Source organism: Chelonia mydas, chromosome 8 (genome assembly GCF_015237465.2).
Source record: "Chelonia mydas isolate rCheMyd1 chromosome 8, rCheMyd1.pri.v2, whole genome shotgun sequence".
In the NCBI taxonomy this organism is placed as follows: Eukaryota; Metazoa; Chordata; order Testudines; family Cheloniidae; genus Chelonia; species Chelonia mydas.
This window is the reverse complement of record NC_057854.1, coordinates 56,146,289-56,169,752: the sequence shown is the minus strand read 5'-3', so window position 1 is coordinate 56,169,752 and position 23,464 is coordinate 56,146,289. Positions and strand designations below refer to the sequence as shown.

The 23,464-nt window shown below is 40.0% G+C and overlaps 1 long non-coding RNA gene across 2 annotated transcripts; it reads right to left on the bottom strand.

Annotated features, from left to right (window-relative positions):
- Positions 1–5,458: 5,458 nt before the first annotated feature.
- LOC122461370 lies at positions 5,459–17,225 on the bottom strand. Of its 2 annotated transcripts, none has more exons than XR_006283215.1 (4): positions 16,960–17,225; positions 14,610–14,858; positions 7,202–7,316; positions 5,459–6,224 (listed from the first exon to the last, which is right to left on the bottom strand). It is a non-coding gene; the product is annotated as an uncharacterized LOC122461370 (long non-coding RNA). The 2 variants fall into 2 exon arrangements; XR_006283214.1 differs by having other exon boundaries at positions 14,671–14,858; positions 16,960–17,177.
- Positions 17,226–23,464: the final 6,239 nt, after the last annotated feature.

The following is a 23,464-nucleotide window of genomic DNA, read 5'->3' as shown; positions in this document are numbered from 1 at the left end:
TCCCGCTTCTAGCGATTAACTTTGTCTCCTCCAGCTAGAACCAAACTGGAGAACATAAAAATGTCAATGTCTTATCTGTTATGAGATGCAGATGTTGGCGCCCCTGGTTGCTGGAATTTACAGACTGCTTTTTGGTTTTATCATCTTTCCCTTTAGTGGCAAAATCAGTTAATCCTGCATGGCAAGTGCTTTTTAATTTATTTAAAAGGTCTCATCAATCCATCTTCTAAAAAGCAAAAATACTTAACCCTTTCTTTTTCCGCTTCTCCATTCAGTGATTTCATGCAGAGTTATTAAATTAACTAGTGCCACTGTAACGATCCCTTAAAATGGAAACCTGGGTTTCCTGTAGCTCTTCCTTACAGGGATGAAATGGAATGAAAGACTCAGCAGTTTTTTAATTGTGCTTACCGTTAGCATTTGAAAGGTGTTCACTTAGTAAGGAATGTGGCATAAATGCCTTAGATACTGTAGATGATTTGGTAAAATGAAAGGTAGACAGATGAGAAAAATGGCAAATGAAACATCTGCTTATTGCACAGCTGTGATGAAAATGCAAATGAATGTTGTGATGTATAGTGAATGAAACAGATAATTTTATGGAACGCATTTTAATACTACTATACAAGTCAATGGCAGTCCTCACCTAGGATACTGTGTTCAGCTGTGATCATCCCATCTCCAAGCAGAAACAGAAAGGGTCAGGCAGTGAAGAGGATCAGAGATAGGGAAAGAATTCCCCATGAGGAGAGATGAGGATGATTAATGGAGGTACAAGTTAAATGAAGAAGAGTGGATGAGATGTATATAAAATTATGAATGCTATAAAGCCAGGGTTCGCTAACTTTTTCATAGTGTGGAGTGCCTTTTAAATAGAAGTGATCTTATGGTCCACTTCCTGGTTGTGCAGACCTCCTTCCTTTCCACACACCACATATCATCCCAATGATTTCTACTGCAATTGCTTACATGGAAAAGTCATATGAGGGAAATGTTTAGCGAGAGTTTTATCTGTTTGTTGACAAAATGTCATCATTGGAAACCAAGAGAGTCATCAGCATGTGACCAGACAGCTCTCTGCAGCCCACCAGTGGTCCATGGTCTACCTGCTGCACACCACGTGACCTGGGAAGTTATATTTCTCACATTATAAAACAAGGGAACACAATGAAACTGGAATTCATTAAATTTAAACTGACAAAAGAAAATGTTTTTCTTTAGAACACAACATGGAATAATCCTGTGGAACTCACTGCCACAATATGTCATAGAGACTGAGAGTATAGCAGGATTATAAAAGGGATTCGACAATTATAGTTATAGCTACATCCAGTTGCATAAAAAATACAGGGGACATATAAATCCTCATACTTCAGAATGTGATCTAATAGTTAAATAACAGGGTTGGAAGAAATTTTCTCTATAGTCAGGTATTAGATAAATATCTATTATGGGGAGTATGGCATGTTCTTCTGAAACAAGTGATACTGGCTACTGTTGGAAACAGGTTTCTGGACTACATGGACCACTAATCTAATCTGGCAATTCCTATGTTCCAGTTACTAGCAAATATGAAGAATCTCTGGATTCAGTCTTACCCAGTTACATGAATCCCTTTCGTTAATCAGAACACCTTCTTCTTGCTGCAGTATTATATTGTTATGGAACACACACACAGTCTGCGCTAAAATGACATTTTTGTTGAACTACTGCAGTTCATGTTAACAACTTATATATTCTATGATTAGCATACCCTGGATTGCGAGCTTTTGGGGGCAGGGATAATCTTTTAGCTACATATTGTACAGTGTCTAACAAAATGGGGTTCTGATCCCTGATAAGAGTCTCTAGGCATTACCACAGTGCAATAAATAAATACATAAATACTGTACAGCATATATTTGAAAACCATGCACCCATAAAGCACTGGTCCTGTTCCCATTGAAGTCAGTGAGAGTTTTGCCACTGATTTAAATCAGAGCAGGTGCAGGCTTTTGTTGGGAGGGTAAGCTAAAAAACTGAGTCGCAAGTTCACCTTTCTTTATAAATTTTCAGACCGAATTACTGTCACTTATAGAGTCTGGACATATATTTATGCCAGACAATAAACAGATAAGATGAGACAGTTGGGGCCCAAATTACCAAGTTCTGTGGTAGTGGGAAGCCCGCCTCCACTTCACGATGGTCATCTTACCCTCTGATCCCTGGTCTGGTCCTTCAATCTCATATCTTAAGGTTCTGGACTAGTATTTCTCCAATTTGGGCCCTCATTCACTTGGTTTCTTATACATTTCCACATTACATATTCATTAGCTTTTCTTTAATCAGCATTAAGCTTTGAGTAGTATGTACTACACGTGCATAAGTTTAATTTACACAACTTTTGCTGTTTACTTTATACCTTCTCATTAATTTTGCCTGTTACATTTTAAGGATGATTTTATTTTATTTTAGTTCAGGATATTCAACTGTTCTCCAACACCTTAAAGAGAACAATCAAGTAGGTAGATTTGCAGATTCTGCTGTACAATATTGTTTATATTACTATTAATTTCTGCTTTATGCAAGATTACCAGACTGGTTTTTCTCATTTTGTTTAATGTCATGTGCTCTGACCAAGCCAAAATATAATATCATAGTGAGAATGAGTACGGTAAGCGGATAAACAGGGCAAGCTGGGTTTCATTTATTATTGCTGTCCAAAAGATGGCGCTAGGAAACCAGTGGATATTTTGGGAGGCTTGTAGTTCAGTCCTTTACTTCAGGAACTGTGAAACTGACCAGAAGTGTGTTACTAGCAATGAAGTCTGTACAGCAAATATCAGACGGATATCCAGGAGTGGGGTAAATCTTTGGTAGACTGGATAACATTGGAAGATTGCATGCTTTTGCTGTTTGCCAAAGCACCTTTTCACCAGCATAGCTGTGCCACCTTTCTGCTTCTTTCCACATTCAATCTTGGGCTACTGGGCCTGAGAACTGCTCTAAACTATACCTGACTACCTATGTTTTCAAAGGAGCTCTTGGTTAGCCAGTAATGTCACACTGCAATCTGACCATGCTCCCTACATACAAGATGAAGCCAACAGTAATGACTTATACCAGCAACAACTCTCCTATGTGATGGATTCTCCTGAAGAAGGGGACTCCTTAGTTGCTGCTTAGCCAGCTTGGATGGAACAGGGGACCAACAGGCGGGACATGGCTTTATAATTCTAATCTTCCTCTTTATTTATTCGGAGCCTACCCAGAGTATCCGAGGCTTTAATAATTTATACCAGTTGCCAGGAATTCATTTATTGGTTTATTCAGCGCAGACTGTATGTTTCTCCCGGCTTCATTTGACCTCAGCTTCAATTTTATGTTCCCACCTAGATTAATGTTTGAACAGAATACAAAATAAATTCTGTAATAAAAATAATTGTAGACTTTCTGTCCCGCTCAGATTTTCTGTTTGACTAGCCATAGTCATGGTTTAAATTTCTTGGGTCACAAATTAAAGTGAATATGCTGTATTCATATTACAAATGTAAACCACCCTGAATGTAAAGAGTATGAAACCAATTATGTCATCAATTAGGCATCATGTAGTTTAAGGTACTTTTTAATTCTTCCATTTTGATTACTATATTCCTATAATGTGGTACTGCCTTTAGATTTGGTTGTGAGGGTAAAAGGAGAGTTGCATGGGTAATATCACAATGCAGGGGCAAAGGGCGAGTTAATAGTGGAGCAAAGGTTTGAGCAAGCAGTTTATATGTATTTTGGTCTGACTCCTAGGGAAGGAAAACCATGAGTACATGCAAAAAAAAAGGTTGTGGGAATTAATTCCCTACAAATATATATTAGGGCTATATTGTGTTTACAGTGGCAGTGGGGGGAAAAAAAAGCCCACATCATGTCAGGATTGGACTAGAAACACTGAAAACAGCATATAGAGATAGGACTCAGAAAATCTGGGTTCCATTCCTGACTTTGCCACTGACTGGCTGGGTAGTCTTGAGCAAATCATATCACTTCAGCTGGGGATAATATTTTCCTCTTTTGTAAGTATTTGGAGATCTACTGATATTATTAATTATTATATAAATCAATGATGCGTCCTCACCAGGAACACTATGTATAGTTTTCGTCACCTCATCTCCTGAATGATATAGGAGAAAGAGAAGGCAACAAAGTTGATTAGGATCTTGGAGAGATGAAGAGAGATTGAAAAAAAGACTGGGACTGTTCATATAGAAATGAGATGAACAGGATAAGCAAATGACCCGGTCAGAGGAGGTAGATTTGTCACTCCTACTGATTCCCTCATAATTCAAGCACTAAAGGAAGTGAAGTTGTGAATAGTATCCTCTCCCTATACATGCTGTTCCTGTTTTGACTGCGGCATGAGTCACAGGTGAAGCATGGGCCTTAAGGTTGAATTTGTGTCACGCTATTCAAATGTACTTTTCCATTTGCAGAGACTCACTGCGATGATTCAAATAAGCAGTTTCTCACCACATAAATGTGAGCTGTAAATATTTCAATCCTAAACTTTACCGTAAGAAGTAGCATCTCAGCATGTACATAACAGTGTCTCTGCTGGGTCTGACTCATCTACACTAAGGCCATTTACACCACACAAATAGTATAAAGGGACATTAAGGGATGTAAATTAACTTCTTTAAGGCCTTATGTTGCCAGAGTAGCTTAAAGGGGCCTCAGTTTAAAAGAGAATCAGCCTTACTATCTTTTGTGTAATAATTGACTCTTAACTCTTTAAGAGCATCCTGTGATACGGCCAATAAAATAAAACCAGAGAGGTCAAATGTCTTTCCTGTTCTGTCCCCAGAAATAGATTAATAGATGCCTACTCCCTGAGGGGTGTGGACTTATTCTCGGTATATAAAGAAGACAGCAGCAACATTCTTCATTGAACTCTAACAGTGGGACAACAATGAACTTGAAGATTTCCTCCTGTGAGTTTCTTTCATGTGAATAAGTTATAAACAGCTACACTCTTTTCAACATTATTACAGTGGTACAAGTAGCTGGGCTAGAACTTTAGAGAGTAGATTGATGTTTTTGTCAGCGAGAGTCCGATTTAATTTGAAATTCTGCAAACAATAGATTCATCCTCCCTGTGAAGTTTTGCAATTGAATTATTTATCTTAAAAAGAGAACCCTTCATGCATAGATTAATATAGCAAATACTTACTATGTTACTCCGTTCCTGATTACATGCTTTTTGGAAAGGTCATCTAGAGTAACCTCAAGTGGTTACATTTAACTTGATCTCCTGACTCTTAAGCAATCTGTGGAAACCCCTGTGACTTTGTTCTGTGCGATCTTTTTTATAACCATACATTACTTTATAGGAGTACTTCCCATCTCCACCATGGGACTTATGACCATGTAAAAAGTTAACCTTCAGTCCCACAAAGAGTGTTACATATTTATTTATATAATTTATCAGGCACTTTATGCTGGGTAACAGATAAGATTTCTTCAAGAGACTTACAGGTTGATATTATCTTTAAATTCAAATGTCACAACCTACCTACATAAAATTGCTTTTTCTATTTGTTGGCCATTTTTTATGAGGTACTGTATTTTTCCCCATAGGGCTTATTAAGCAAAGCGAGCCTTGACAAAAAAAAGTTGTCTGCTGTATTAATTTAGATGGAATATATGGGCTAAAGGTGTTAAATGTGACACAGTCACTGAGTTATATTAAGTAGTGTTAAGTAAGGTCTGGGGCTTGGTATCCAGAGACTCCAGCCAGCTTATCTCCATGGTAAACATAATTAAAAATATTTTAATCTTTAATAAAGATACAGAAAAGGAGGGAAAACAGGCAAAGCAGTTGAGATGTAAGGTATTAAGTAAGGCTTTCATTTTAACAACTTCCTTTGTTCGCTTTCCCTTTTGCTGGAGATATTTTTTTCCTTTTAAAAACTCCCATTGTTCGACAGTCTCTAAGATGGCAGCACAGATAGCAATAATTGTCCTTTTGCAGAAAAGAGAAGTTACCCGAGATGGGTTGGAGTTCTTGTTGCTACTGCAGTGTTGTTAAAGTCCAATTATAGAAGGAAAAGCCCCCTTGTTTGGCACTCTTAGATGGTATCAAAGATAGTAACTCATCTCAGGTGGCATTTGGGATTCAACTGGAGCAGATAGGGACCCAGATGACACCACCACCTGTTCTGGTAAGGACATCTTGGATCTTCACTGTCCTGATCCTGAGAGGTCACAGAAAATGAGATGGTGACACTTGCTCTAGTATCCTCTGTCTGTTCTTTCCATCTGTTCTTCTTTTGCTGTTTTCCCATAACATCTCTCTTGTCAGAACCCAAAAAAGGGAGTGTTGGGTGGACTAGCCCACTCCCTCGTTATTTTGTCAACTAATTAAATATCTGACAACAATTTTGGCTTTTTAACATCTGGCTTCACATCTCCTGTTTTTAACAAGCATAATTTTAACACAGTCCTAGAATTATGCCAGCTTGACCTTTTTTGTTTAGACTAATTCAGTAATTGTTTCCTTTTCAAGAATTTTCCCATCAACTTTTGTTATTGTAAGTCAGCAGTTCTCAAACTTTAGCAACCCAAGGACCCCCATTTGGGGTTAAAATTTTTCATGGACCCCTGAGCTGGCTTCTAATTTTCCACAGGGGTGCTCAACCCCTGCTCAGCCCCTTGCCCCGCCCCCACTCCACCCCTTCTTCCAAGGCCCCACCCCTACCTCATCTCTTCCACTCCACCCCTGCCCCTCCTCTTTCCGCCCCCCTCCCCCAAGCGTGCCCCATCTCCACTCCTCCCCCTCCCCCTCCGGGCCTCCTGCACACTGCAGAACAGCATTTCCACGGCATGCAGGAGGCACTGAGAGGGAGGGGGAGGAGTTGATCTGTGAGGCCGGTGGCCCTGGACATGACTCGCAGACATCCTGGAGTACCCTTGCGGACCCCCAGGGATCCGCAGGCTCCAGTTTGAGAATCACTCTTATAAGTTATTGTCACATATTATGAACTTCTGCATCCTTTTTACACCGATTAACAGTATTTCAGTACAGAGAAATATCACTCCTGCTGGGCTTCGCACTGATGTACCCAGCAGCCACATTATTCCTTGAAGATTCTAAGCCATGCAGAATCTGAACCCCACGATGTCTCAATACTAACAATCCCCCACAATCCTATTTTTTTCTTGCTTTATTTACCTTTGATAACTTGCCTCCAAGAACCCCTTTGGTGCCTCCATCTCCCTCCATTTTCAGCCCACACTGCTGTGTGAAATGATGTGAATGACTAGGTACGACTTGTCTCCTGATGTCACTGAAATACAAAGAGTGCTAGTGAACAATGAAAGGCAATTGGTCTTCAAGTACTTTAATCCTAAAAATTAAAGGGTTAACTTAACTGTAGCACAACAGGCCCACACAAGACTCTCCACAGCACACGTGCTGCACTGAGGGCCTGATCCTAAGCCCACTGAAGTCAGAGGTCCTTAGCTCTAGAATCCTAAACCTGATGGTAATTAAGAAGGTTATTTGGGTTTTTATCCTTTAGAAGGAAAATCTGCCAAAAAAATTTCCCCCTCCCCCCCACCGAAATCAATGTCACTCTAATTACTTTCAAATAAAAAAAAAAAAAACCCCAAAGATCTCATCTGTACAAATTAAGCCAAAAAAGCATAGTCAGAGCTGTTTTCATCCTTAAACATTCAGACAAAACCAAACAACAACACATCATCAGTGTATTATTTTGCTCTTTACAATTGAAAATGAAAGCGGGCAACTGAAACAAGAACAAAGTGAAGTGAGTGACTTAATAACAGAATGCAATTCAAGGGATTTGTATCTTCCATTAATTCCTGACTTGTAAGGCCAGATCCTCAACTGGTGTCAATTGACATAGTTCCATTGAAGAAATTGGAGCCATATTGACCTACACCAGCCAATGGAACTACAACGGATGTAGAGCAGCTGGACTTTAGTCTTCACAGACACACAATTTAAAAAAAAAAACCCACACACCACACACACACACAAAAACACCCCACAACCTCAGCAGCCAACAAAACCCCTCAGTTTAACTTGGAATAGTTTAATGGGTTTTAATCATATTTTAGAACTTCATGTTAACGGTGTATATAGGCTACAAGCAAAATTTACCCATTCGGAGAGGACTGGCACAAAGGTTTTTAGTACTATTCAAGGTCAAGCGTAACTTATTGATGCATAAGCTTTGCATTGGTCCTCTGAATCTGGATACATTTCACCCCAAATGACTATCAATCCATTGGTAACTTTAGAGGTTGGTGTGGGAGAATTTGTTAGTCCTGAAGCAAATACTAACCCATCAAAAGCACAAGATAAGACTGTCCCTCAACAAACTACACACGGACATGGAAGAAACCCACAATATGTGCATATTTGGTTCGGACAACACAATGGTCTAAATAAGGTATATATCAGCATAAAATGTGAGTTATCTATGATAAGCACAGTCAAGGCCATCGGCCCATGCAAATACTGATTTCATTGTAATTGATTCCATGTGAAAGATGGTGCTGCCAGCTCTGTTTTTGTCACCACTATAAAAACGTCAGAAATTTGAAAGTGCCTGCCCTTGAAAGCAATTTTTTCACCTGGCTATCCTTGCTCACAAAAAAGTTAAGGGATGACACATTTTCTATTTAGCTACCGATAGGCCACTACCAAGCAGGCAGCTTGAAATGTAAATTTTTTGCATTGCTTTGCAAAGAACTACATATCATCTCCAAGACTCTCTTGAGCAGTAGCCTACCACTTCGAGCAACTCTACGCGACCTCTGTGACATGTGGGAAAAGATAGAACACACAGAGGCATTGGTAGCCACTGCATTTGTAATGTTTTCCATAGGCAGACCTGTGGACTCCACAAGAAGTTCAATAATCTATCATGGCCTAAACTCTACCTCTGCTACCACATGCAAGCATGACTTTTACTGAAGAGAAAATATTAAGGCAGAGTTCCATGCATAGCACATACTACGCACAATACAGTGACACCGGTGCTTGTCCCTACTCCTCTAATACAATTCACTGAAACAGACAAAACTCAAAACTGATGCAAGAATTCTCTGATGATAATCTATGCATCTAGCATGTTTCAATCATTCATCTCATTTTACCTATTAATAATTGTATTATTAAACATTTATAAGTTGGTAGCTCCTAATGATCACAAAGACGTGGGTCCCCATTATTCTAAGTGCTATACAATCACCTACCAATTGGACAGTTCTTGCTCCTAAAAGCTTAGAGTCTAAAAGATTTATAAAACAAATATAGGCCTCCCTGGTCAGCAGGATGTTGACCCACACATTTTATAGCGTCATTTGGACAAAACATTGAGAAAGATTTAATAGAGTCCTATATGTGAGGTCCTGTGCACTATGCTGATTGTCACACAGCTAAGACTCCATCACTTCTACAAAATACACTGCAATGCATTTATTGTTACGTTGTGCAGTAGTAACATCAATCATTAAAACTATGTTCGTTAAACTAAATGAACACATCGTGTCTCGTACTTTGCTTTCCTACTGAGTCTCCTGACATGGGGTGGCTAGTGATCTTTTCCCCTATGGTATGGAGAGTATTGGCCACCCAAAGGCATTTTGTGCCCTAGAGTGGTGGCCTATCAACAAATATGCTGGTGTGGAAAACACATTAGATCCACCGCTTGGGAATGACAGGTTTCAGAGTAGCAGCCGTGTTAGTCTGTATTCGCAGAAAGAAGGAGTACTTGTGGCACCTTAGAGACTAACATTTATTTGAGCATAAGCTTTCGTGAGCTACATGCTCAAATAAATGATAGTCTCTAAGGTGCCACAAATACTCCTTTTCTTCTTGGGAATGAGTAGTAAGAACGGTCCCACATCCAAACCAGGGACTAAAGTAGTGGCTATGGAGGGACTTCTGAGATACCCAAACCCCAGTTGTGGGTTGAAGCCTAGATTCTGTTTCCTAATCCTTTGTGTAAATTTCCCTGGCCAAAGCCCATTTACTTGAATATTATATGTGTGTGTGTTTAGGAATGAAAGTTTTATATTTCACAACAGCTTTCGTCAACACCCTTGCAAATTAGAAGGGCTATTGAGCAATAAAGCTGGTCAAAATGTTCTGATAGAACAGTTTTCCATCTGAAAAGGATGATTTGAGAACATTGAAACATTTTGCGGAATATATTAATTTCATTTGATGGCAAATTATAAAAAAGTTTTGGTCTTGTTTAACATTAACATTTTGATTAACAAAGGTTTAACATTTTGGTTTTACTTGTGATACATAATGTAATATAATACAAAAGTTGACTTGCACATTGTTTTGATAAAGTTTAAGCATTTCATTTTGACTTTACCATTTTGCCTTTTATATTATATTTTAAATAAAGTGTTTGGTGAGGTCAGATAAAATATTTGGGAATATTTTATTTTCTAAGCAAGTTACAAGATTGTGACTTTTCCTTCCAATTTGAAACAAAACCAAATTTTGAACTTTCAGAACTTCTTGCAGGATTTATATTCTGTTTTTTAACCAGTTCCAATTAGCAAGTTTCTATTGTACATAAAACAATTCTCTTTTGGAAAAAAACAATTTTCATAAATTTTACTACCGTGCTTTCAATATTCATTAGGATGAAAGTCAATTATATTTCACCATTTCAATAACATGAAAATTACAGATGAGACAAACCACTGAGAATTCCAAGGCTTGAGGGTACTAGCCAGCCCTCCAATTCAAAAGAATAGCGTTTGGGGTTTTCTTCACTACCTACATTCCCCCACTTATTGTTAATGGGTTTTGGGTCACCAAAAATTAACATTCCCTTTAAAAAAATCTATTTTTGACAGCACAGTGGCAATTCACATTCAATCACTGTACAGACAGTTAAAGTGATCGATAAGGGCCAAACTGAGGTCAGCTCCTGTGTGGTTATACAAAGGAAAGAGAATATATGCCATCTTCACCCCCTTAAACAGTTGTCCCCTACAGTCTTATGTATTCCCCATGCACCTGTCGAACCACAGTCCTGAGAGTGACACACCTAAGCAATTACACAGCTGTTCTGACTATCATACCAACTATCCCCCAGAACTAGACAGCTTCTGTTTGCCTGTTCCACCCTTGCTTATCACTCCAATATATTTTTTCCCCAAGGTAAAACCTCCCAGCTGGAGACATCCTGCCCCCTTCACAAACTCACCTCCTCCTGCATCTGTTGCTGGACCATCACACTTTGATCTCCTCTTTCTCATGAGGACTCTCCCTGCCAACTAATGCTAACTTCCCGTCTGTCTTTTAAAGAGACAGGAAATACATTGGCCCTATGATTTGCTTTTGATAGTGTTTCCACATTTATGTGAAATATGAATATAAGAGTATAAAATAATCTCTCCTAGGACACAAGTGTTGCCATAGTGAAAGCACTGGGTTAATCTTTCTATAGGACATGGGTTTACAGCGTTGACTGGATTTTATAATATGAGTTCCTTTCACACTAACGTTCATTACTGTTTCCTACTGTGTATATGGGTCATGTTTTCTCTGTGGGACAGATTCTGTCCCCACTTACACGGGGCGTGAATTTGGAGCAAATCCATTGGAGTCAATATGCAGGAAAATATTTTTAAACTCATAATATTATAACAGAAAATGATCAATCTGATATTCAGTTGGGACCCTACAATAAGTATTATTTTAAAAAATGCTAGAAAAATGAAAACTGATTAAATGTCAGTGCAGAATTGTTGGTATCCTAGGTATGTCATGCTAAAGACTGTTCAGAACTTCACCAGTTTGATAATAGAGTAAATAATGATGTGTCAGTACTGAATTGGTCTAAATGTCAGATAACAGAACATTATGTAAATAATTTAACAGAGAATGAAATTAGTATTAAGGGGATAAAGGAAAACTGTAAGATAAAATTTGTTCTGAAGTCTTACCCCATACAATCCCACTGAAGACACTGAGATTGTGTGGGCTGTATACTGGTGCGGATTTGGCCTTTTGATATTATTAGCAGAAGCAAATTATTGTTGCTTATAGGAAATTAGAGGTGTTAGCTTTTATGCTGTATAAAATGTCTGACACTGCAGAGCTAGAGATGTAGGACCAGCTTCTGACCTCAGTTAAAGTTCATAAATCTGGTGTAACAGACCAGACTCAGTGTAGTTACTCTGGATTTAACCTGGCATAAAACAGATCAAAATGTCTGTCTCAGCTGTCCCAGACTTTCTATAGAGCATGAAAGCTAAACATTATGATTTTCTGTAAGCATCTTTAGTTAAGATTTGCTCTTTTCACTGATTAGTATTTCTCTACTTAATAGCAATTGGTGCCAAATTGGCTCATTTACACTGTGAAATTCAAATGGCTTCAGTGAGCCATTTAGCTTACAGGCCCAGATCCTCAGACTGTGCAGTTAGCTGAAGTCAGTAAAGTTATGCTGATTGACACCAGCTGAGGACATGACCCACAGTCTAGCTTTATCTCGCCAGTACCAATTATTTTCTTTGTTTAACATTCTGCAATCTGGCAGTTTAACAAAGGTAGTAATTAAATAACCCTCACAAAACCATGAGCCATACCAACAGTGCTAACGTAACGCATCATAGCAACCAGCTCACAAGAGACTCCTATTGCATGCAGCAGTATGGGGAGAATGCAAGAATCCATCCCAGTTTCAGCCATGTTTCCCGGGTGTGCCCCAGATGGTGGGGATGGAATGAGAAGAGTGGTTCATAAAAGATAGTACATTATTATCATCAGTTTTCAGCAGCACCTACTAGCCTCAGTCATGGACCAAAAATTCCCTGGTGCTAGGTGCTGTACAACGCAGAACAAAAAGTCTGCTCAGTCTCACTGTATTAGGCTGCCCTTGGGCTGGACTGTGCTTGCATAAAGCACAATCCCTTCATGAGTTTCTCATGGAATGAGGGGAGATTCCTCACCTGCCCTGACTCACATCATTAGCTAAATGCCACAATCAGTTTTCCAGATCAAGGTTTTCAAAAACAGGAACCTATAGTTAGACTAAATTGTTGCGGTTTAAATATAAGACAGGACAAGCTTTAAGCAAGCAAGCAGGTTGGTTTGCCAACGGGCTGGTTTGCTTGTTAGCTTTTTTATTTTATTTTTTTTTATTTTTTTTGTGCATTATATATTTTAATAGATAAAAGGAATACACTGGCTTTGTATAATATTTTTATTTATTAATTTTTATTTACCGCATTTTTTGCTTTTGGGCCTTGAGCCCAGTTTTGGGAGGCTTCCCACGGTTTATGTTATTTGGGCGAGATTTTAAGGTTTATGCCCTTGAGAGGAGCCGTGTGTGCACTGCTCCTGCACAATACTCCGGGTGTGCCCTGAATGTTGCCAAGTGCATGAACCCTAGATGAATGCTACACTAAATAAATGGACTGATTTTCAAAAGTGTGGGCAGCTCAGAAGTACACTGGGATGATTTTTGAAAATCTTGGTCCTGATGTTCTATTATACATTTTCTGAGACCCTAACAAAACAGCGCTGAAGTGCTCATGTTTGTGTCTAATACCTTCTTTAGCCAAAGAACTGGGTTTCTGAATTGGAACTTTCCTCTCACCTGTTTATGTTTAGTATAAACGCTCACGTGGAAACAGGTTTCAGATTGTGCAGTGTTACGCTGACATCTAGCGCACTGTGTTTTTCCTACAGAATGAGCTGGAGCATGGTTCATTTGCCTCTAAATAATGAGTTCAATAAATTGGGCAAAAATGTGAAACAAAATACACTCTCATTATTCAGCTGGTAAATGGTGTTCAAAAAAAAAAGAAAGGAAGCAGGGGACTGAAAGATAATCCCAAACAATCAAGTTTTCAAACTTTTCTTCTTTATTATCTGTTCTTGCAGACAGTTTAGTGCCTAAGGTCCAAATTATGGCTGCATTCCTCCTCTCAGCTTCCTTGTAAGAGACATCCATGATGGGGTACAGGATTGCTAATACTGTGGTATGCTTAAAGACGCAGAGGCGACATGTCTGGAAGGGGTCAGATTTAGGAGAAATGCAGACAATCGCCCTCCTACCCCCCTCTCCTGGTTCTAGCTTCATTTGGAGAATTTAAAGCAGGCAACACTACGTGTTGGAGAAGGGAAGAGGAGGGATAGGGTTGAGGGGATGCACTCTCTTCAGCCCTGTAGGACATCTGCACAGGTCTTCACTGAATAAGGTTGGAATTAGACACATGGTTTACTGAAGCAGTACTCTAATCTTCAGTTGACACCGCGAGGAGAAAAAGCTTCAGATGATGTCCCTCTGCTAGTAACCATGCATTACCTGAAGGCTCTAATATTGCCTACAAATTCTAGAGCATCCCTTATAAAAATTAATCTCAACATCTGACTGTATGACTCAGACCAGCATAACATACTGCTCAGCAATCTTATTTGATATTTTATTGCCCCAGTCTTAAAAGATATATCAAAAGCTTCATGTAATTAATGCAATAATAAAAAAAACCACATCTAGCCCCCTCACACTGCTACCAAGTGTTGTGTCTAGACATAAAGAGTTTCTTTGATATCATTCAGAATGTCTTACCAGATAATTGCAGCAAAAACATGAATCTTAATTTGGGGATGAACAGATATGCCTGATGTACCTTGAGGGTTTCTTGTGGGAAAAATTGTGCTGTGCCCTCCTCCTCCTCCTCTTTATGTTAATCAGATTTGCTTGCAAGACCCATTGTTTCAATTAAATCTTCATTGTACGATGCAAGCACTCTCATTACTTGTCAATCAGTGAAGTCAACTAGTTAGCCATATCCTCCATAGCACATAAAAATGCAACCTGGAGAGAAGAGTACATACAGAAAATCACCTTTCTTTAAAAGCATGAAAATTAGTATATTTAATGCTTATGAAAGGTACCAAACTGAGAAACCTCTAAACCAATGGAATCCCTTTACCCATCCATAGCATGGCCAGTGGCTATGCATGCACTTACATCCTGAATGCTTCAACTTTCACCTGCAAGGGCAACTAGGTCAGCTTCCCATCCCCATTCATTGTTTGGGTCCATCTGTAGAGACTGTCATCAAGAGTGTCTAGAAGCGTGACTTGTGATGTGGCCAATAAGAAGCTTGGAAATGAACTGAACCCAGCAACTGACTTCACATAGATCTAGAGGTTATCAATGTTTGGTCATGAACATGCGATGTAGATTAGAAAGACTCAATGTCTCACTGCCAAACCCCTGAACGATCCAGGCCTCCTGTAATGCAGTCACCTTTTTAGGCCTCTTATTTATATTTTTGTTAAGCAATGACAGTTTGCTTGACTCTGAATAAGACACAAAGGAAGAAACAACCCATGCCCTGCAGAGCTTAGTACCCAGATCAACCACAAAATACCCTGGGATATGCAGAGGATGGGTCTACCTTAGAAAATGATGATACTTCTAGCCTAGCCAGTAGCTAAAGACATGGAAAAATCTCATCAGAACATAAGCCTCTGAAAGATTTCCAGCCTCTAACACTGTGCTCTGTTCTGATGAGGCAAATGATAAGCAGACAGACTATTTGATGCTTTTTGTGAACCAAACCTCCACACCTATTGAGGTTTGCCCATCCTTTGAGTGAAGATGGAAGCAGAGCTTGAAAGCAAGGTTTAGCAGTTGGAATGCACAGGCAGGCAGTGCTAAAATCGTTGAGTTGTGAGAAGGGTCCAGATCAAGCCAGGAAACCATTTCTCTTTTCAGAGGTGGGAACACTTCTGGGGATCCACAGTAACTGTTCCTCCGAGCGACTGAGGAAGCTGGCTCCAAAAAAATCTCTCCTGCAGAGGACCACCGTTGCATTTTAGCAGTAATGTTGACAGATTAAAACCCTGCTATCCACATCCTCCCTCTGCAAAGCCTTCTCCAATTGTCCCTTTTCTTTCTTCAGGGACTTGGAAGATAGAGAGGGAAGGGAGAGAACAGGAAGACTGAGGCAAGGACTCTGTCCTTCAGTGGCAAGGGTGGCAAAAGAATTGAAGTGGGAAGGATCTGAGTGAGGTTTATGTAGTGTGCTTTAAACCACAAATCCTTTACCTCCTCATTTCCTGGCCGGCAGAGGTACAACACAGTTGTTCCCTGCCTGAAGAGAGAGAGAGAGAGAGAGAGAGACAGACAGACAGACACACACACACACACACACAGACAAGAAGCAGAGAGTTTGAAGCCAAGGGGATTTCGGAAGTGAGTGTTCTAAAAGAGTACTGAGAGAGAGGAAAGAAGCCTAGGAGAAAAAGACATAGAAGCCTTGAAGCTGAGTGAGAACCCAGAAGTAGATGGGAGTGAGTTACTGCACTTAAAGAAGCAGCAGCAGGGTGAGAGGATCCCAGAGCTCAGGCTCCAGCAATGAAACAGCCCAGACCCCAGGAGCCTGAGCTGGCTGGCACAAGCCAGGCATGGGTTTTTCTTTGCTGTGTAAGAACATAAGAACAGCCATTCTGGGTTAGATCAATGGTCCATCTGGCGCAGTATCCTGTCTTCTGACAGTGGCCAATGCCAGGTGCCCCAGAGGGAATGAACAGAACAGGTTATCATCAAGTGATCCATCCCCTTGCCCATTCCCAGCTTCTGGCAAACAGAGGTTAGGGGCACTTCAGAGCATGGCTAATAGTCTGTAGAGAAGCGATGACTCACCAGCACGGTGCCTCCGCTGGTCATCCAGGCCATATGGAGCACCCTCTGCAGGCAGGCGTCTCACCTGCCGCTGGTCCCGTGTCCCTCCTGGACCCAGTGCCCTTTACCCTGGGGTTCTGCCCCAGCAGTAACCCCACACTCTGGGTCTCCCCTCCCTGGGGAACCCCCAACCCTCTAAACCCACCTTGCCTCAGGGACTACTGCCAGTCATCATCTAGCCCCCGCTCAATGGGGCAAACTGCAGTCTGTAATGGCCACTCACCATTGACAAGAGGATAGGACCAGCTGCCTCTTCCTATTCCCAAGCTGCCCCTCTGCAGCTCAAGTACCTTTTTAGGCCTTTACCAAGGCCTGCAGCCTGGGGCTTTAGCAGGCTGGAGCTCCCCAGCTCATCTTGCCTTCCACCAGCCCTGCTCTACTTCAGGTACCTTCCTCTCAGGCAGCTAGCCCTTCCCACTCCAGGGCTAGAGTGAGATTCTTTCAGCTCCTGGCCCCCAGACCTCTTACAAGGGCCAGCTGGGCCCTGATTGAGCTGACCACACCTGTGGTCAGCTACTCACTCAGCTTTTCCAGCCGCAGCCCTCTCAAGGGCTGCTGTTAACCCCTTCAGAGCCAGAGCTGGGTGACCACCCCGCTTCATAGTCACTGATGGACCTATTATTCATGAACTTATCTAGTTCTTTTTTGAACCCTGTTATAGTCTTGGCCTTCACAACATCCCCTGGCAAAGAGTTCCACAGACTGACTGTGCAGTGCATGAAGAAATACTTCCTTTTCTTTGTTTTAAACCTGCTGCCTATTAATTTCATTTGATGACCCTTAGTTCTTGTGTTTTGAGAAGGGATAAATAACACTTCCTTATTTTACTTTCTCCACACCAGTCATGATTTTATAGACCTCTATCATATCTTCTCTTAGTCATCTCTTTTCCAAGCTGAAAAGGTACAGTCTTATTAAGCTCTCCTCATATAGAAGCCATTCCATACCCCTAATCATTTTTGTTGCCCTTTTCTGTACCATTTCCAATATATCTTTCTTTTAGTTGGGGTGACCACGTCTGCACACAGTATTCAAGATGTGGGCATACCATGCATTTATATAGAGGCAATGTGATATTTTCTGTCTTATTATCGATCCCTTTCTTGATGATTCCCAACATTCTGTTCACTTTTTTGACTGCCACTGCACATTGAGTGGATGATTTCAGAGAACTATCCACAAAGACTTGAAGATCTCTTTCTTGAGTGGTAACAACTAATTTAGACCTGTATGTGTAGACATACCCATAATTGCTTAGTGGGGCTCTTATCCCAGTGATCAACGTTCATCAGTAGGTAACAGCATATCATGCTTTGAAGGAAAAAAGCCAGAGAGTAAATTTGTTGAAGAAGTTGCACTGGGTAGTCTCCACTTGCATTTACTAGCACATATAAAGGTGCATGTCATCACAAATGGGTAACGGGTTCATATTGTTTTCACAGTTCCTTAATTTGCTTGTCTACAATTTCTTAAATGAACATATGAATGTACATAACACTCAGAACAATGGCCAGACTCAGCCTTCCCAGCCATCAGTGGTGTGTCTGTTTACACTGGCTGTTATGAGTCTGAGTTTAGCACTAACATTTTAAACAGAAGTTGTGTATTCTTATTCTGAGACTGACACATCCATATAGATTCATACAGCAGATTTCTGAGCTACCATTTTCAATGAGCTAACACCTCAAAACTGGAGACACTATCTCTGATAAGCCACATTCTCCTCCCAGCACAGACGAACAGACTCCCAACTTCACATCTGCCAATAAGGAGATGCTATCTTAGCAAATCAGATCCCATCCATTTCTGCTGACTGCTAGCAGGGATGTGTCATCGTCATAACAGCATTTGGCAGACCTAGTAAATAAAATTTCCTTTCACTAATCCTCTGGATTAAAAGAAATTTGAAACAAAATCAAATATTTGTTTTAAATCTACAGCTGCAAAAAATCTGTCTCTCTGTTTTGTATCTATTTAAGTAAAATATTTGCCTCAATTTTTCTTAGTGCTATTTCATTATTCCCTTTGCCTGCTCCCTATAATCCATCCTACAGAACATCTTGGCAAAACATGCATTCATCTTATCTAGATGATGAACTTCAATCTTACATCTTGTTCCTACTGAATGCAGTGAAAAAACCTCCCATTAATTAGCATATAAATCCATATTGAGACACTTCTAGCCTTCCTTACAGAAGTGTTGAGCACTCACAGCTCCCATTTACTTTCCAGATCAAGTCAATAGAAGCTGTGGGGTGCAGGAAGAGGGACTCAGTACTTGTGACAATCTGGCCCTCAGTGTCACAATTTGGCTGCTCAAAAGATAGAAGCACTTAAATTAGAGTGTGTGTCTGTACCTGCACTGAAGTAATTGGGATTAATTGGAGTTGCTGGGTGCACATCTGAAAAAGAGATGACTTTACTTGTGCACCCAAATCTGGATTTAGGTGCCTAATTTTAGTCGTCCAGGTTTGAAAATGTTGACCTAATGACTTGGCTGGGAGGCTAGTGAATTAAGCAAAAACCTAAATAAAAAAAGACATTAATTCTTGTCCTTGACCTGCCACAGATGTCCTCTGTAGCCCTTGGTGAGTCCCATAATATCTGTGGCTTGGTTTCCCTTGCTATGCAATAGAAACAATAATACCTCACACAGATGTTGTATGGCCGTATTCACTATTGTCTACAAAGCACTTGAGATCCTCAGGTGGAAAGTGTTATTCAAGTATTTTTACAATTATTGTTACAATGAAGTGCAAAATTACAAAGCTGTGTCAGTGTTAAAGGCACTTCAGCATTAAAGTCATCCCACTTAGCACAAGCCAGCTTTGAATAAAAACAGTTCAATATTTTAAAGTTAAACCTGCAACACTGTCATTCAGTTTTCTAAACTGATTCAAAGCTAGTGTTGTTAGAACATGGGGTCACTCTTCCCCCCCACCCCCCCGGGATCTGATTAGTTTCTAGAGAATGTCATACAGAGGATTCCCTCAAATTAGAGATCACCTAAAATTCAATGTCTTCTCAAACTCTGGATCATTTCAGACTTTGGATCATCTCAGGCCATTCAATTTTAAGCATTCCAAACCTTCACACTACTGGTTTTCCACAAACTTGGCTTGTTTGGGAGAGTTCATTACATTTTAAAAATCAAGCCAAACTCTGATCTGTATATACTAAATTATAACTGACTGTAAGGCCACATAAGAAATTCCAATTTCTATTATACAAAATGTTGTATTAATGGACACGAGTTATACTTTTAAAATACAGTCTTTATAAACACAAGGGAGCAGAATTAAGGTCAAAGTTTTCACAGATCAATTTATAAACCTTATCATTGCATCAACATGACTTTTTTTGCATGGAATTTAGCTTACTGTTTAACTCTTATGCTTTATAGTCTTTTTAGCTGAACCACTATGATCTTTATTTTTTTTTCCTCGCGTGAGAAGGGCCCGTTTACATGTATAACTTAATTTGATGACTCAGAAGATTAGTACACAAATCTAACCCTTATGTAAGTAAAAAAAGTAAGTGTGATCGGTGAATTTAGAGCTTCAGGAAATGTCTACATGCTTTCAATTTGAGTGAGCAGCAGGGAAAGCATGTATCATGTAAATTTGTTTAGTTGTATAACCTGTGTTACTAATGTCAAATCCATTTGCCATTACAGACTGCTTGAACAACGTCCTGAAAAAGAATCCTTCCAGTGGCCTGAAAGCAGACAGATCCCTTGCCAACCTAGAGTGTGTTACAGAAAAGACCTTAGTGGTTTCCAATTCCCTCCATATTCTTTCTCAAATTTCATCCCACAGACAAATACTTTGGTCAAAACAGAGATTTGATGCTGACGGAATTTTCTTTCTCTGCTGCAAACATTCAAATCTTGACATCGGCATTCATGTGGATCCATTTCTCGTGCTTTCCAGGTTAGTCAGAGTTCATCCCACAAATTTGCTCTTGGCAAAAAAAATCCCCAAAACAATAATGTAAATAGACATTTAATACATCTGACCTCCAAGTTGGAAACTCTACCATATGGTCAGTATCAACATGTCGAGACAAGGAATCTGAATGATGCCTCCAAACTCAGTAGGTCTTTCCCAGCAACAGTACAGCTTTGGGGCATAAAGCTTGCTTGAAGTAGTGTTATACTGGGAGATTCTCTCCATCCATGGGGATCCTAAAGTAACACTGAGCTGTCGCAATGGCTCCTTATTCCACCTCTGTTCACTGTGGAAGGTACTGAGGAAAGGCGACACGGCTGTGCCAACCCACAGATGTCATTAATTACACTTATACAACTCATTTAAGAGGCTGGGGCCTTGATTTGTCCCAGTGAACCTCCCTGATGGCAATGACGGGTGAGGTGGACAGAAAACAGCTTGACTGTTCGACCCTGGAATGCAATTGTGGGATGGGACAGCTTTTTACTTGGAAACTGAGGAAATTTAATCTGGAAATCAGTGAGATACATGAATATGGATCTCTATGGTGCCACTTTCATAATGCCACTTAGTAGGGTAGAGCTACAACATTTAAAGTTCAACATTTAAAGTTTCTGTTCTAGGCCCAATCCTGAAAACAGGAGTTTTGTCCTTGACTTCAAAAGGAGCAGGACTGGGCCATGAGTTGTTATGAACAGTCCAAATAAGATCAGACAATTGCCAGTAATCTCAGAAAATTAAAGCGCAATGTTTCTTCCCTTCCCCCAAAGCCAGTCATACACCAAGTGGAGCTTGTTGCAGAAAACAGAGGGAGAAAATGCATATTTTTTTTCAAAATATTTTCCTGTGGTTTTTTTTTTTCCAAACTGAAGGATAGCAACCAACTCTGTAGTTGGCTGGGAAAAAAGGGCATGTGCACATATTGGAGAAGGGTTGGACTCTTGAAAATGTAGTCAAACTTTTTGTTTAATTTTAAAATTTTGTCCAAATTTTTAAATTTATTTCAACCAGCTCCAAATCCAATTATTATTTTGTTAAACTAGCAAACTACTTTGTAAGAAAAAGTATCACAACCAGTAAAACAGCAGAAGCTTTGAAAAAAAGTGTGTGAATATTGCTGTGTGAATAACAAATGTTTTGGTTTTCTGGAAAATATGACAAAGCGAAGAAAAAATTGTTTCGGGTTGATCTGAATTTTTTCCCCATCAAGTTTTGGAGTATCAAAAAGTAGAACATTTTGGGTGAAATGATTCATTTAGTTCAAACTGAAATTAAAGGAAATTTGGAAGCAAAAAATATAATTTTGAATTGAAAAATTGGTGTTTCATTTCAAAACAAAACATATCAGGTTTTTGGATTATTTTTCCCCACTCAAAACAACTGAATGACATCTACACAAATTCACAAAATGTTTCAAGCTGATCCAAATCTGCAAGTTTCTGTCAAAAAATTTCACCCAGCTCTAAGTATGAAACACAGGACCAAATACTTCGTTTAATTAGAAAACAATTTCATCGGTTTCATGTCATTTGTGAGGAGGGGAAGATGTTTACTTTTTCTGGGCTACTATTCACATTTTATATAATTTCTAACACACTGCATGACAATTGGCTAAGCCTCCTACGCTACAGCTGAGCTGAATTAGGTTTGAATGCGTCACTTTCTGACTGCACGCAGATAGATTTCCTCTTTTATATTTAGGAATGTTGGATTATGAAAGATTTTTCATTCGATTGCAGCTGCCAACTGGAATAAACAAAACCAGACTCATCAATAAATTAGTCAGGGAGACCAAGTCATCTCAGATGTTTCTCGTGCCAAATAAACAAATTCAATTCAAGTACTTGCAGATGAACAGCAGGCTTTGTCCTAAAAGGGAGGGCATTAGCAGATATTCTGGTTCTGAATGGTAAATCCTTTTATTTTAAATCCACAGTAACACCAGGTTGCCATCCATGCGGACTCAAGAAAATTTGCTGGTATAAGCATATTGGAAAGGTCTGTCCTGCACTCAGTCACGTTAAAATATTATTGAGAGTTTTTATTTGTCTAATATTTTACCACCCTACTGGTGACGGCCAGTGTCAGACTGCGAGCCTTGACTGTCATATGGTAATAAAATGGTCCCTCATGAAAAGATTTACAACACTCAAGTGTTCCCTTCCCATCAGAAAAGTGAGTTGTCATAGATCTAGACCCCCTGTGCTGCCAGCTCACCAGACTGCTGTGAGGGGATCCAGACACTGAATCCCCCATGCACTTTCAGCTTCCTTAGGTCTCAGCAGGGTGCAGCACTGTTTCCTCCCTTGGCCTCTCTGCCACATTTCCTGGGCCCTGACTCTCAGTCTGTTACCCCTTCATGGAAAGGGAGCCTTTCAGCCCACCTGTCTTCATCCCCCAGAACCAGGGCTGACCTTTCCTAGAATCCCAATAGCGGTGTGCGCCTCAGAGAGACAGCACAGAATCGCTCCCAGAGTGATGTTTTAACACCACTCTGACAAGGATAAACATGGGCCAGATCTGTTCCCAAAGGCGGTTGAAATTTTCTAAAATTCAGTTCTTCAACTAAAGGTTGAATTTCAGCTAAAATGACATTTTAGTTAAAATTTTCACAGAAGTTACATTTTGTTATGGACCAGCTGTACTGGTGTGCCTTGCTCATATAAGTCCCATTGGTTTCCACTCTCATTAGTTCGGCACATCTGAGCCCGTATCACAATGAAATGTAAAGTACAGTGCAGTGTCTGAGAATTAGTGTATGCCTCCTGAAACAACGAA